The sequence below is a fragment of the Micropterus salmoides genome, unplaced genomic scaffold, assembly GCF_014851395.1.
Source record: "Micropterus salmoides isolate LMB-PRFRI ecotype aquatic unplaced genomic scaffold, ASM1485139v1 Ms_hic_scaffold_6, whole genome shotgun sequence".
Classification (NCBI taxonomy): domain Eukaryota; kingdom Metazoa; phylum Chordata; class Actinopteri; order Centrarchiformes; family Centrarchidae; genus Micropterus; species Micropterus salmoides.
Window position 1 is genome coordinate 35,579,173 of NW_024044348.1, and position 12,608 is coordinate 35,591,780.

Consider the following 12,608-nt stretch of genomic DNA (forward strand, 5'->3'; position numbering starts at 1 on the left):
GAAAAGTACGAAATGCGAGTTGTCTTCTATAAAACTGCTGACAAATAAAGTCAGAACACACAGATACAGGGAAAGAGAGAGACAGGTGTAGGTGCATGTGTGTCTGAAGGGAAAAGAAAGGTGAGCAGATTACTGTAGTTTGTAAGTAAACAATAAAATAAGGTGGAGAATTAAGTAAAATTGAAATGGTGAGATTAGAAATAATATACTAGAAATGGGGTAATGTATTCTTTCATCCATCCATCGTCAACCGCTTATCCTGCGTACAGGGTCGCAGGGGGCTGGAGCCAATCCCAGTTTACATCGGACGAAAAGCGGGGTACACCCTGGACAGGTCACCAGTCCATCGCACGGCATGTACTCTTTCAAATATTTTCAATGAAAATGGCCTAATTTTTTTAGTTGGATTTTATTTGTAGCTATAAAACAGCTCCCTTCAGTGAAAATGCGAACGTTAGGCTATCTAGTTCTTAATGGTCATACAAATGAATGGACCCCAGTGACAATAGCCAACGTCTATGCTGGTGCTGATGGGGATCCTAATAAAAAAGGAATTTTCCAATAAAGACAAGTTACAAAGATGTTTGTGTATGCTGTCAGTTAGTTGTTAGAAAGAAATATTCGGAATCAGCTGGTCAGACCTTCCAATAATCGGTAATTGTAATCAGCCAGGAAAATTGCAATTGGTGTATCTCTTACTACAACTAACATGGCAATAATCCTATGTGTGAACTGATATTAGGCTAATATTTTAGAACTACCATTGTGTTAGGTTTTGCAAGTATGATGTTAAGTGGCAGATCAGTTGGCTTGCTGCAGCTGAATATCTAAATAAGAGACGTCCTCTTTCCCAGAGGAAACCTAAAATACTATGTGGAGGATGCCAGATAATTAGGATAAAATGATAGATGGTGAACCTATGAACCTAAGTCATATTTAAAAAACTAGTGCTGTGTGTTGTTGGCCAGATAAAAAGACAGAGAAAAGTATGTACAAAAAGTCATGGCAATTTGGTAACATCACAGTCTCCATGCTACACGTATCATATACAGTACAATTTTGGCTGGATTATTTGTGTCCCCTTCAAAAATTTTGCTTTAGAAATTTGTATATAGTGTATAGTGTCCCTCCCCAACTGTTAGATGAAATTTGTGCCCTTGATGGTAAGGTTAGGGGGCTTCAGGGGGCTGTCAACACCTTTAACAAGAATCTAGCTAGCTAGCTAGCTAGCAATTATGGTCTGTACAAGACGCCCCAGAGCATCTTGTACAGACACGTTCCTTTAGCGTCAAATAACTACGCTTTGTCTCTATTTCTGAAAGCGTTGGTATTGGATGCCCTGAGATGAGAATGGTCTAACTTTTCAGACACAATAGGCTTGGTTATAACCCAATTCCTCTATATGCATATTATTAGCACATGCCTAAATTGCTGTGTACAATATCAGTAGGTGCATTGGATAACACAAAAAATATACTATGCTTTGTCTCCAGTATCACTGTTATTTTTCGGGTCTTTTATTGCCCAGTTTTTCAACAAAACACTGATCACTGACTACAATAACAATTTCTTTGACACAGAGATGAGAAACAGTTTGCTGATTGCCTTCCTCAAATGTCTTCCTCAGTGAAATCAGTTTTATAGCATACCGTTGAAGAGTTAATAATTATTGTTGGAATAATGATGTTGTTTCTACATGTTGTTTCTTAGTCATTGCTTGACATTCTTTTATTTGTTATCTTTCATGCAGATCATATTTTGAGCTGGAACACACACCAAATAGTCAAAAAGACAGTTTTTGCAAGCATTTGCAGTACAGAAATGTGGAAATAGTGTCACCATTACATGCCGTAATTGTAGATTGTCCCACTCTGTACGAATCTCATAAACAAATTGGATCAACTTATTTTTAACATCCAAATATCAGTATATATTTTCCAACATACATATATATATATATATATATATATATATATATATATATTAGCCTTCATTAAGTGAAATGCACAAAACTTATACTATTATGTTGCAAAGTCATGATAAGTTATGCTATCTATTTTACATAATTGTATATTGAGCCTATTTGACTAAATAAGGAGATTTGAAGACATTATTTTTGGTTCTGTGTGATCATTTGAGCATTTGATCATTAGCTGCAGCTCTAGTTTAAAACAGGAGAACAGACAGAGAAGGCTTCAACACAACCTTACTAAATCATTTCTTTCCAGTACTGCCAACCAGCAGAATCCCTGTTTTATGTTATGTTTAATGTTCACTGATTGATTCATAGCAAGGACTGCTTTTTTCTTCAGTAGGTAGAGATGCCTCCTCAGAGTAAAATCTTCAGTTCATTTATGGTGGAAACCAAGAAGAGACTGCGGCTTGTGTTGGTCAGTCACATCTGCTTCGCTTCCATTCCCTGGCCTTGCAAGCTTCACACTGCAGTGTATGTAGCTAGTGTGTGTAGTCCACAGCTGATATATTCTTGTAACTGCATGTTTGTATTGAAAAGTTCAAAGCCCAATGTTTACCATCGCAGAAGGTTAAGAAAAACAGAAAATATTCATAATTGAGAAGCTGGAGTGAGCCAGAGAATGTTTGTAAATATGACTTAAGCAATCAGTTGATTGAAAATGATTGCCTATAGATTTTCTGCCAATCGACTAATCGATTAATCAGCTAATCATTTCGTCTTCCGCCAATTTTCACTCTATCATAATGGCACATTGCTGTTGTTATTGTTGTCACATTACTCTGGAGTTTGTAATTAGACTGTTGAAAAAATGAGCTAATTTACATTTACATAGAAGTAAACAAAACAATATGTAGAAATGAGACTCAGTACTCACTTTACAATGCATTGAAAGCCTTCATTCATGAATGGGTTTCAAGAATGTTGATTTTAAATGTTTTTCTACAACTTGGGAACAAAATCCCATCGGTAGTAAGGAAGGAAATTGGTGGAGTTCATTGGAAAAGTGTCTGAAGATTGTTTGCCTCCTCATTAAAGTAGATCAACAACATCAACAAACCAGGAGAAATGAAACTGGCCATTATTGTCCAGCCCTTTAAAATCCTGTGGAAAATTATGTGCAGAACTGAGGAACTCTGTGGAAGCGTATCATTAGTCCAATCTGTGGTGTGTTTGTGTCTGTGTGGTCCAGAGCACTTCCCACCGCAGCACTGTTGTTTAAAACAGAGGCCGAGATGCATGTTGATGGAAAGAAGGAGGAAAAAGACAGCTCCCTCATGCTCGTGGTTTGTAGACATGCAAATTTAGCAGCCATTAAGTTGAATTCACTCTCAGCATCAATTTTTTCTTGTAACAAGTTTCTGGTGTTTCATAATAGGCTCTTTTCACAGCATACACTTTGGCTTATCATAACAGGAACAGTACAGGTGTGACTAAACATGACGACTCTGTTGTCTGTGAAGGTTCTCAGTCACCCAGGTCATAGTTATCCAAGAAAGGTAAAAATCAAGGTTGTTCTGAGTTTTCTGCACCTCACGGGACGTTCAGATCATTTATCTCCATTAATACACAAAGAATATTATATTGTTTTTAAACAGCACTTGGAAGAGACCCGTGAGGCACCGCGACATGCATGCAACTCTGCACAGGACAGGTGAATGGCAGGTGAGCAGAGCAGAAAAAAAAGTGTCAACAATAAGCCTCAGTTTTGCTGGAAATGTAATTACAGTGTAAGTTTCACTGAATAATGATTAGAGACACAAGACATGCACACTTATGATTCGATGATCGGTCGACTATAGGCATGACTTGACAATTCTGATTCGACAATATAAATTCTTAGCCGGGGACCCTAGTAGCCTTACTAACACAAACGTTTTATTGCTGTGTATAAAATCCTTACATTAGGCCTACAACATGTAGCATGTCAACTCACCAGAAAGTGGCGCAGTGAAATTTGTTTGAATATCCTTGAAATGGCGGAAGCTTGGTGATATGGCTACGTTGCAAGGTACTGTGGCTGGCAATCTAACCAGTAACATTCTAGCTAGCTGATGACATAGTAATACAACTAACCAGCCACAATAGCTCAACAATCCAGTTGGCATAGTAATGTGGCAGTTAGCAAGCCTGCTAGCTTGGTGGCTAACCAACCATCAACCGATCAAACCATGCCGCTTTTGCAGAGCCGTTTGTAACGTTACTCCGTCACAGCTTATATGCTAGCTTTCTCCTGTTTGGACTTTCAGTCTCTCTCTGTTCCCTCAAAGTTTAGCTCTAAGACAGTTTGTAGTCAAATGTGCAAGTTTGAAATGTGACTTTATGCAAAACCTCTGCTCAGATTTACTTTACTCCCCATAGCGTAACACCCATTGAAGTTAATTCATTTTGGTCAGACATTTCAGTTCTATAAATGACCCTTGGGATATTTGACTTGCTTAAACATCCTTGATGTTGAGAAAGCAGTTGAGAGCAGGTTTGGTGTGTCTAGCAGCTTAAGGAAAATGACCTGCATTGACACAACTTTATTTTTAAATGATTCAGATGATTTTGACGTTCTGAACTTTTTCATTGCAAAGACAACCATGTAAACACAGTCGGTGCAATTCACAAGGAAAAGGTGCCAACGTGCCAGCCAAATCATAGGACGTGTAAAGGAGCATCTCCCTGATCAGTTAGAGCTCGTTAAAATCTCTGAGGTTGTTAGGGCCCCGGGGCTCGTTAGGCCCGGTAGAGATGAATGGGTAGGACTGGCCATGGGAGGCGTGGAGCCTGCTGGGAGCCAGCCAAGACAGCCTCTCTCACTGAACCCTTTGTCAGGCCTGTCAAAGCCTTCTCATCACACTCAGCTGTTCACTGTAAAACACACTGATCATTATGAACAGGCCAGAGACGGAGACAGAGAATAACAATGAATGTGGCCAATCAATATTCTCTTGTTCATTTCAAAAAGAGACTACTGAATGAACAGAAAGTTCTCTTCATGCTCTATATATCACATGTTCATGTTAGAAAGATATGTTTGTATTGGACTTAACTCTGTATGTGCTCGTGTGTGTGTGTGTGTGTGTGTAGGGGGGGATTGCATACTTGTGGAACAGGTGAAAAAGAGCTAATTTATCCATATATGATTCCACATACTTGTTCTCTCTTTCATGCCAGAAGCTGCAGAGTTGAGTGGAATGGCACACTGCAGAGAAGTTCAGAGGAGAAAAATTCCATTGCAGCATCTGCATTCAGCCATAAAGAAACGCCGCCCCTCCTCTCCATCAGCACTGACAGCTTCTGCATCTCCCAACACACTGTAGTGCTGCGCTGTCCTGTCTTGCTTCCTGCCGTGTGTGTAAATTACTGTACATTAGAACATCTCCAACTGCATTGCTGCATTAATAAGCAAGGCTGATATACAGGTCGAAGTACAGAAATGGCTAATACGCGTTTGAGGTAATTTAGAAAATAAAACATATTAATAAAATTCATAGAGAAGTGCAGCTTTAATGTCAGAGTTGTCACAAATTGTTGCAACCACTGTTAAATAAGGCTCAAATAACATCTCTGCACACATATCTCTCTTCGTGCCGAGGGTCACAATAACGGTTGCTGCCACTTACGCTAAGTGGTCTGACAGACACACCGTCAGCATGCACCAACAGCCCTTTCACACGATTGGAGCAGTGCAGGTAACGATGACTTTCAGCCCAGCAAAGGAGATGAAAGAGAAAGCAAGAGAAAGCTGAAAGTGACATCTTTATACCTGGCTGATTCATGGCTGATTGTGAACGTACCATCCAATGAAAGATAATGTAGATGGCCCCAACCTGGTCTTAATCCAAAGTCGTCAAATACTGCGGCTTAGTCAGTGGTCCTTTGCTTCAAAATATGACACTGTAGGTACTCTAGTGTCAATTCTGGCACTAGAGTTGTTGTGCCTGAACCTTACCAGTGCAACCGTTACATCATACAAACTTTATTTTGAAAGTCTGACCAGACATATTTATTATTGCTAACTTGACCGCGGAGCCCTGAGCATCCGGAAATGGTGCTAGAGGGGTACCCACATTGTCATATTGAAAGCAGAGGGCCACTGAGTACGGGGCAGTATTTGACGAGTTGGGAGTGAGAACATGGCCCCACCGCGGTCTTGTCTGTTATCAGTGTGCTGTCTGTTCTGTGTCTAATTCTCTCTTTACATTTCATGACTCGTGCCTGAATATTTAGGTTTAGATTTGAAACACGGCTATGGCCTGAAAGGACAACTCAACATCAATATCAGCTTACATAGTGAGCACTACTAAGGCTGTGAAAACAGGCTGTGCCCCTGTGAGGAGCTTTCTAAAGTCTGAGAAAATAATGGATGATGTCATTAGGGGTATCTCGAGCGTCCAAGATGCATTATGGGAAGTATAGGATGTTTGGATGGGCCAGGTTCCATAGATTTTCTCACTATGTAAATTATCATGTCAGTTATTTTGTGCTTTGTTTTACACTGTTGTTCCATAACTTCCAAATGGTTGTATGCCATTATTTTATGTTGACTGTGTTTGAGTTATGTTGTTATAGTTTCATATATTCTCAAAGTCTTTGTCAGTCATTATGAGCATAGTGGGAAGAAAATAACCCGGTCAATTAGACAGACTTTGGTTTTCAGACAGGCAAACATAAACAGTTACGGATCCTAAAAATCCACATGTTTGTAGCTGCGTCTGAAACTAGTGCTACTGTCCTTTCGTCCTCATCTCTCGTCTTTTATTCTTGCTGTGATACGTGAGATGAGGCAACTGATTATTTGTGTACATTTGGGCCACCCCTACTTGGAATATTACATGACATTCATGAGTATTGATTTACCCAAAACATGGTGCAGACATCCCATTGGGCAGATGTTTCACTGATAGGGCGTCTGCCATGATCTCTGGCCTTGCAACGCAGAGACACAACAACACACATGGTTGTCCTCTTTCCCCTCAACACTATGTTTAGACTGGAATTAGCTTCTGCACTTCATCAATTATGCAGTGAGGCAGCCTCCGTCTCCACATCTGCATGCTGATTCTTTTCCTGTTGAAACAAAGTGCCAGCCGATGTGCTGGGAGAAGTGTTTTACTCAGCATGGCGGAGGAGATCATGACCCCACATATCTTCATACCCTCGGAATTTAGGGTCTGAGGATAAAGGGTGTCGAATGCTGTACAGATTGCGAAGCCCTAGATTGTGGTTACGGTCAGAAGAAACCAACATTGACTGTTGGTAGTGGACAGAGCCCAACCCATCCTCCTTCCTAAAACGTGTTGTTAACGTTTTAATTTTATGCTACTTGCCCTCTGCTCTGAATAATTACTGCAAAGTGAACATATGAGATTAATCAATCACTCGCCTGCCAAGTTGAATCAGACAAATCCTGACACATCTCATCTGGTTATCATATAATTACTCGACAGTTGAAACAGTCATCAGTCATTAAATGTGTAGCCTTTGCTGTGAGATGGAGTGCCACAGCTCTTTTTACATGAAGCTTAATGAGCCTAATGTTTTCTGTTAATAAAAATATAAGTAGTATGTAATGGTGCACTTTTACAGAGCAGACAAAAACAACCATTCTTTCTGGGAGAAGTGGAGAAAGTTAATATGTAGCATTTTCCTTTGTGCGTTATATTCACCCCCAACCTTGATAAAAATGAGTTGGATCCTCTTTTTGAAAACTCCCATCCAGTCGATTATGCATATGAAGCTCTGTGAAATTAGCTCCTTTTGTTTGGTTCTCGCATTTCTTTTTTAACGTGCGAATTGGCTCGATTATACAAAAAAAACTGGCTAATCCTTATATCCCTCTCTGCCTGCCTCCACCCGTCCTCTCTCTCCCTCTGTCTCTCTTGCTGGATTTCCTCTGTTTTTCTGTCTTGCTGTGGGGGAAACAAAGGGAACAAAAGAACGAGAGGAGACAGTAAGCTTCTCATCCACTGTAGTGAGTGGTGGAGTGGAGCTCTCAATGGAGTGCTGGGCAGAGTGGGTGGACTGGTGGCGCTCTGAGAAGTAGGCCAGAGGACTGTTGACAGCACCCCATGGTCCAGAGTCAGGACCAGCTGAAATGGAGGATTACTGGAAGACAGAAAAAAAAAAGTCAATGTATTGCTCTTTATCAGGGATGAGGATGGAGGGATAGAGGAAGATGGAAGGGTCTCTATACACTGTTAGCTTTAAAACAGGGATCAAGTGGAGAGTAAAGCATTATATACATACTTTTTATTTTTATACAAATTAAAAAGGGGATGTTTGAACATGATTGATAAAATCTGCATCAGAAATTGCAACCCTTTCTCTCAGGCACAAGGCAGTCAAATCAGTAGTTAGATTTAGCTATATCATTACCTTCAGGGCATGTCAATCAAGTCAAAAGCCGGTGTGGAGCAGAATGGCTGTCCACAGTTAACCACTGCGCTGTAGTAACGTTATAACTGAATTTCCACAGAAAGCAACATGAAAAACAGCTGCAGGCTTCCGACACACTACGCTCCTTAGTTAGTGAGCTTCAAATGAGGCTTACTGTCCACAGTTTCTCTGGACTGTCCGTCAGGATCACAACGTTGGTCCAACATCGCAGAGCGTGCTAGCCACATTACCCGCGCAATATGCTAATATCAAGTTAGCTAACCTTTAAAATATACAGTAAAACAACACAAAACACTGCAACACTTACAGCTTCAGAGTTTGTAGTCGGGTCATGTACAGCCCATGGTGATCCATCCTTTAACCGTTACAGAGCTCGTTACGGTTGTGGAACTTTTGAAGCACTCATTTATTAATTTAACATGCCCTGAAGTGTAAAGTATGAACATTGCGGTTGTTGCGGTGCTTGCCATCCTCCACGGTAGGCTTGACCAGTAGCGCGGTATTTCAGTTTTTGCGGTTATCGTGACAGCCCTACTTGTGTCAAAAGTAATCCAGGCATTTGTACAGGAGCAGATGCAACAAGACTGTTCTTGGTGCCAGTTCACGAAAATGCAAACAAATATAGGCTAAATAAAAGCAGCCTGATCAGACTGAATTGCCATTTTTGTTTTCGTTTCATTAGTTCATGCCTGACACCGTGTTCATGTTAGCCAAATTCTTGATGTGGGGTGGTGTTATTTTGTTGTGCCCAAATCAATTAGTTGTGAGTGACGTATCCATCTCGCCACTCTCCTATTGTGCAGTTGTAGTTGCTAGGAGCAGTTAGCTTCCCGTTTTTCCACATTAAATAAATAAATGTCACTTTAAGTTGAAATTTGATAGGGAAAAACAATAAAATCCATCAATCAACATAGTTCTGTAATCTGAGAGTGTCACTGGAAGGAACGAAGAATGGAGGGAGAAGGAGTCTAAAACATTTTCTGGTGTTAAGACTAAAGTTACAGAGGGCGCCTCCAGCTGCAGTTTGGTGCTTGCCTCTATAGTTGTTTAAGTTTAGGTTCATGAGTGAAATAGTAAAAATGTATTTATATAAAAAATCTAAGGTGTGATTGGCTATCACTGTGCAAGTTCCAAAGCTCTCTGATTTTAATTGCCTGTTATGCTACTTACAAGCCGTTTCGTCATAGAAAAAGACTGGAAGGCAGCAGCCACAGCGCAGCTCGCCACATTCAGTACAGCCTGTTCCTGACAGAGGCAGCGATAAAGGACAGAGGAAGGAAGGGAGGGTATAAAGGAAGAGGGAAAGGTGAAGTACCAAGGTGAATTGTTCAAAGCTGAACGTTTCCCTCCCTGATACAGTAAACACACAGTGTTTCAAATCTGGTATCCACCGTGGTATGTAAAAGCAGGGAAGGAAGAAAGCTAGGGTGCATTCTCGTGATATGTTTACACTGGGATGGATCGGGTAGCATGTGCGTGTCTGTATCTGTTTGTGTGTGTGCGTAAGAGGGAATCTTGCATGCCCGGCTGAGTTTTTTTGGTGACACAGGAAGTGGTGATGTAATAGTATACAATCCAAAAGCTTTTTCACACACTCACTGTCTCCCGCTCTGTGTCTCTCACACACGAATGTATTTCCCCCTCGGCAAGGCCTATAATCATGTGAGCGCAGTAGTTATGGTTGCGGTCTTTGAGCTCTCTGGTTGAGACAAACACACACTCACAGACACATTTATAGAGCATGGAGCTTGAAGGCTGAGAGCTTTGTAACCTACTTAAATTTTTGACTTTGACAGTGTACAGACAGCCTCTGTCTTTGTAAGATGATTCCATTTCCCACATTTCACCAGAACAAATCTATAAAGTTTCATCTGATCAAGGAATATTGAAAAGAAAAATACCAAATCTACAATAATTATATTTGTGTTGGGGCTGTTTTAAAGAAAGCAACAATTACTACACCAGCAATCATAAAACACTAAATATGAACATCTATGCCAAGCTCTGTATTTATTTTATGATCTCTAACCCTTACAGTATGTAGAAATCCAAAGTGGGTGGTGACGGCGCAGTGGATGAGATGCCTGCCTTTGGTGTGAGAGACCACTGTGACCCATCCACCAATGTGTCTCTGAGCAAGACACATAACCCCTAGTTGCTCCAGAGGCTCCAGACCTCTGATATAATTAGCAATTGTAAGTCGCTTTGGATAGAATCGTCAGCTAAATGAATAAATGTAAATTTAAAAGTCCTGATGCCATTTCCTGGCTAGCCTCCGCTCCACTAGCATCTGGATCTGGATGCAATCTGTCAACGACAGCTTCTTCAATCTCGTGGTTCTAAGAAAAACAAAAGTTCCCCGGGGGTTTACCATCCATACTGTATCTACTACATCACTTTCCATGAGAATTTAAAACTTTGTGATTTCAATTTAATTCTTGAGTTTAATTTCTTGTCATTTTTAAAACTAAAGCTCTCATTGAGTGTTCTCCAGTGCAGCAGTGCATGTAACACGTCAGGACAATTGTTGTTGTTCGCATCATTGCTAGGTGCCATCATTCCAGGTGTCTAACTGTAATGTCTGCGGTATGAGAAACACATACTCTGGACGACTCTCTCTGTCCATTCTGTTAGTAGTCTGTCCAACTGGTGACATTTAACCAGTGAAGGTCCGAAGATGTTTTCAGACAGAGTCCTTGGCAACATTTAGAGACAGGGTGATTGCACACATTGTCAGTGGAAAGAGGCATCATACATAGTGATAACACAAGGGGAGCTTTTGTCTAAATACACGTTTAAGCTGGTTGGAAATGGTCTGTGTTATTGGCTACAATGTCTGAAATGTGGCTTGAAATGTTAGATAATAATACATTTAAAATAAAATACATACAGTTTTCATACTTAATAGTACTCCAAATGTTACACTCCTACTTTTAACATTTTATGTTTTTTGAACATGGTACATGTTGACAGTACTGCTGCCTCATCATCTCCTTCCCACTGGAGTGAGTTTAGCAGGTTACTGTTAACTCCGTTTGGTCAAAGTAAATGTTCCAGGTCGTCATCCATGTCTTGGTTCCTTATGGTACCTCACAGCAGCATACAAACATTGTGTGTGTCTGTGTCTCTGTGTGTGTGTGTGTGTGTGTGTGTGTGTGTGTGTGTGTGTGTGCGTGTGTGTGGTTAGGGGGTGGGTGCATGTTAAAGAATAGGCAGCAATCACACACACACACACACACACACACTCAATCATCACTTGGTCACTTGCCACCAGGCTCTTTTACAGGATTGAAATGCATGAAATATGCTAAAGACATGCAGGACTGCTCATGTGTATATGTATCAGTGTGTGTGTGTGTGTGTGTGTGTGTGCAAGGAGAAGGGCAACACTGCGTCTCCCATCCACACTACTTAGGCACTTCAAACAGCCTACAACGGGTGAGTGTGTGTGTGTGTGTGTGTGTGTCGGTAGTGCATGTGGTAGGGGGGAGCTTTTGGTACCAAGGGGAAATAGGACTATGATTTCAGACCAAATCAAGCCACATCAAACAGGCCAGATCAAAGGGTATACAGCCTTTACTGTCTGTGCCAGTCTGACATCACAACAGGATGCTCCACCCCCCCAGCACACACGCCCACCTATACACACACTCCCTACTTTCCTTCTTTGCCTTTGCTTTTTAAATATACCCTGCATTTCTTTACATTTCTTTTTTTCATATTAGGCAGATTTTCCTTATCTTTATGTTCCTGTAAGGCAGTAGTCGGCAATAGGCGGCCCATGGGTCAGAACCGGCCCGCCAGCAATAATATCTTGCCTGCGGCCAGATTGCTTTGATAGCAGAAAAATAAAAAATATATAAACTGATAACGGCTGGTGCTGAAAGAGATCTCAGTCATGACAGCTTTACTTCCTCTTAAGTGACTGTGCCTTTAAAATAAAAGTGTGAGAACATCTTTTGCAGCAATGCTTCGTGTCAAGTTTATTAAGAGCTTTTACCTTGAACAGTTCTGAAGGACAATTCAAAAGAGTCTGTGGCGTGCTTGACACATTGTCTTATTTTAATACTTTTTACTTGTTACTGATGACTTGTAACATGTAAGCAGCTGTTGGGTGGGATAGTGCATTTTTTAGGGCTGCAACTAATTATGGATTAATCTGTCCATTCTTTTTTTAATTAATCAACTGGTATGTGAAATCACACTTTCCACAAAAAGGTTCAGCAATCAGTAATTACAAATTCCTAAA

At 40.7% G+C, this 12,608-nt stretch overlaps 1 protein-coding gene across 5 annotated transcripts in view; it reads left to right on the plus strand.

Annotated features, from left to right (window-relative positions):
* mtss1lb (MTSS I-BAR domain containing 2b) overlaps positions 1-12,608 on the plus strand; it is an 82,021-nt gene that overhangs the window by 9,677 nt on the left and 59,736 nt on the right. The gene's annotated exons all lie outside the window — the stretch shown is intronic.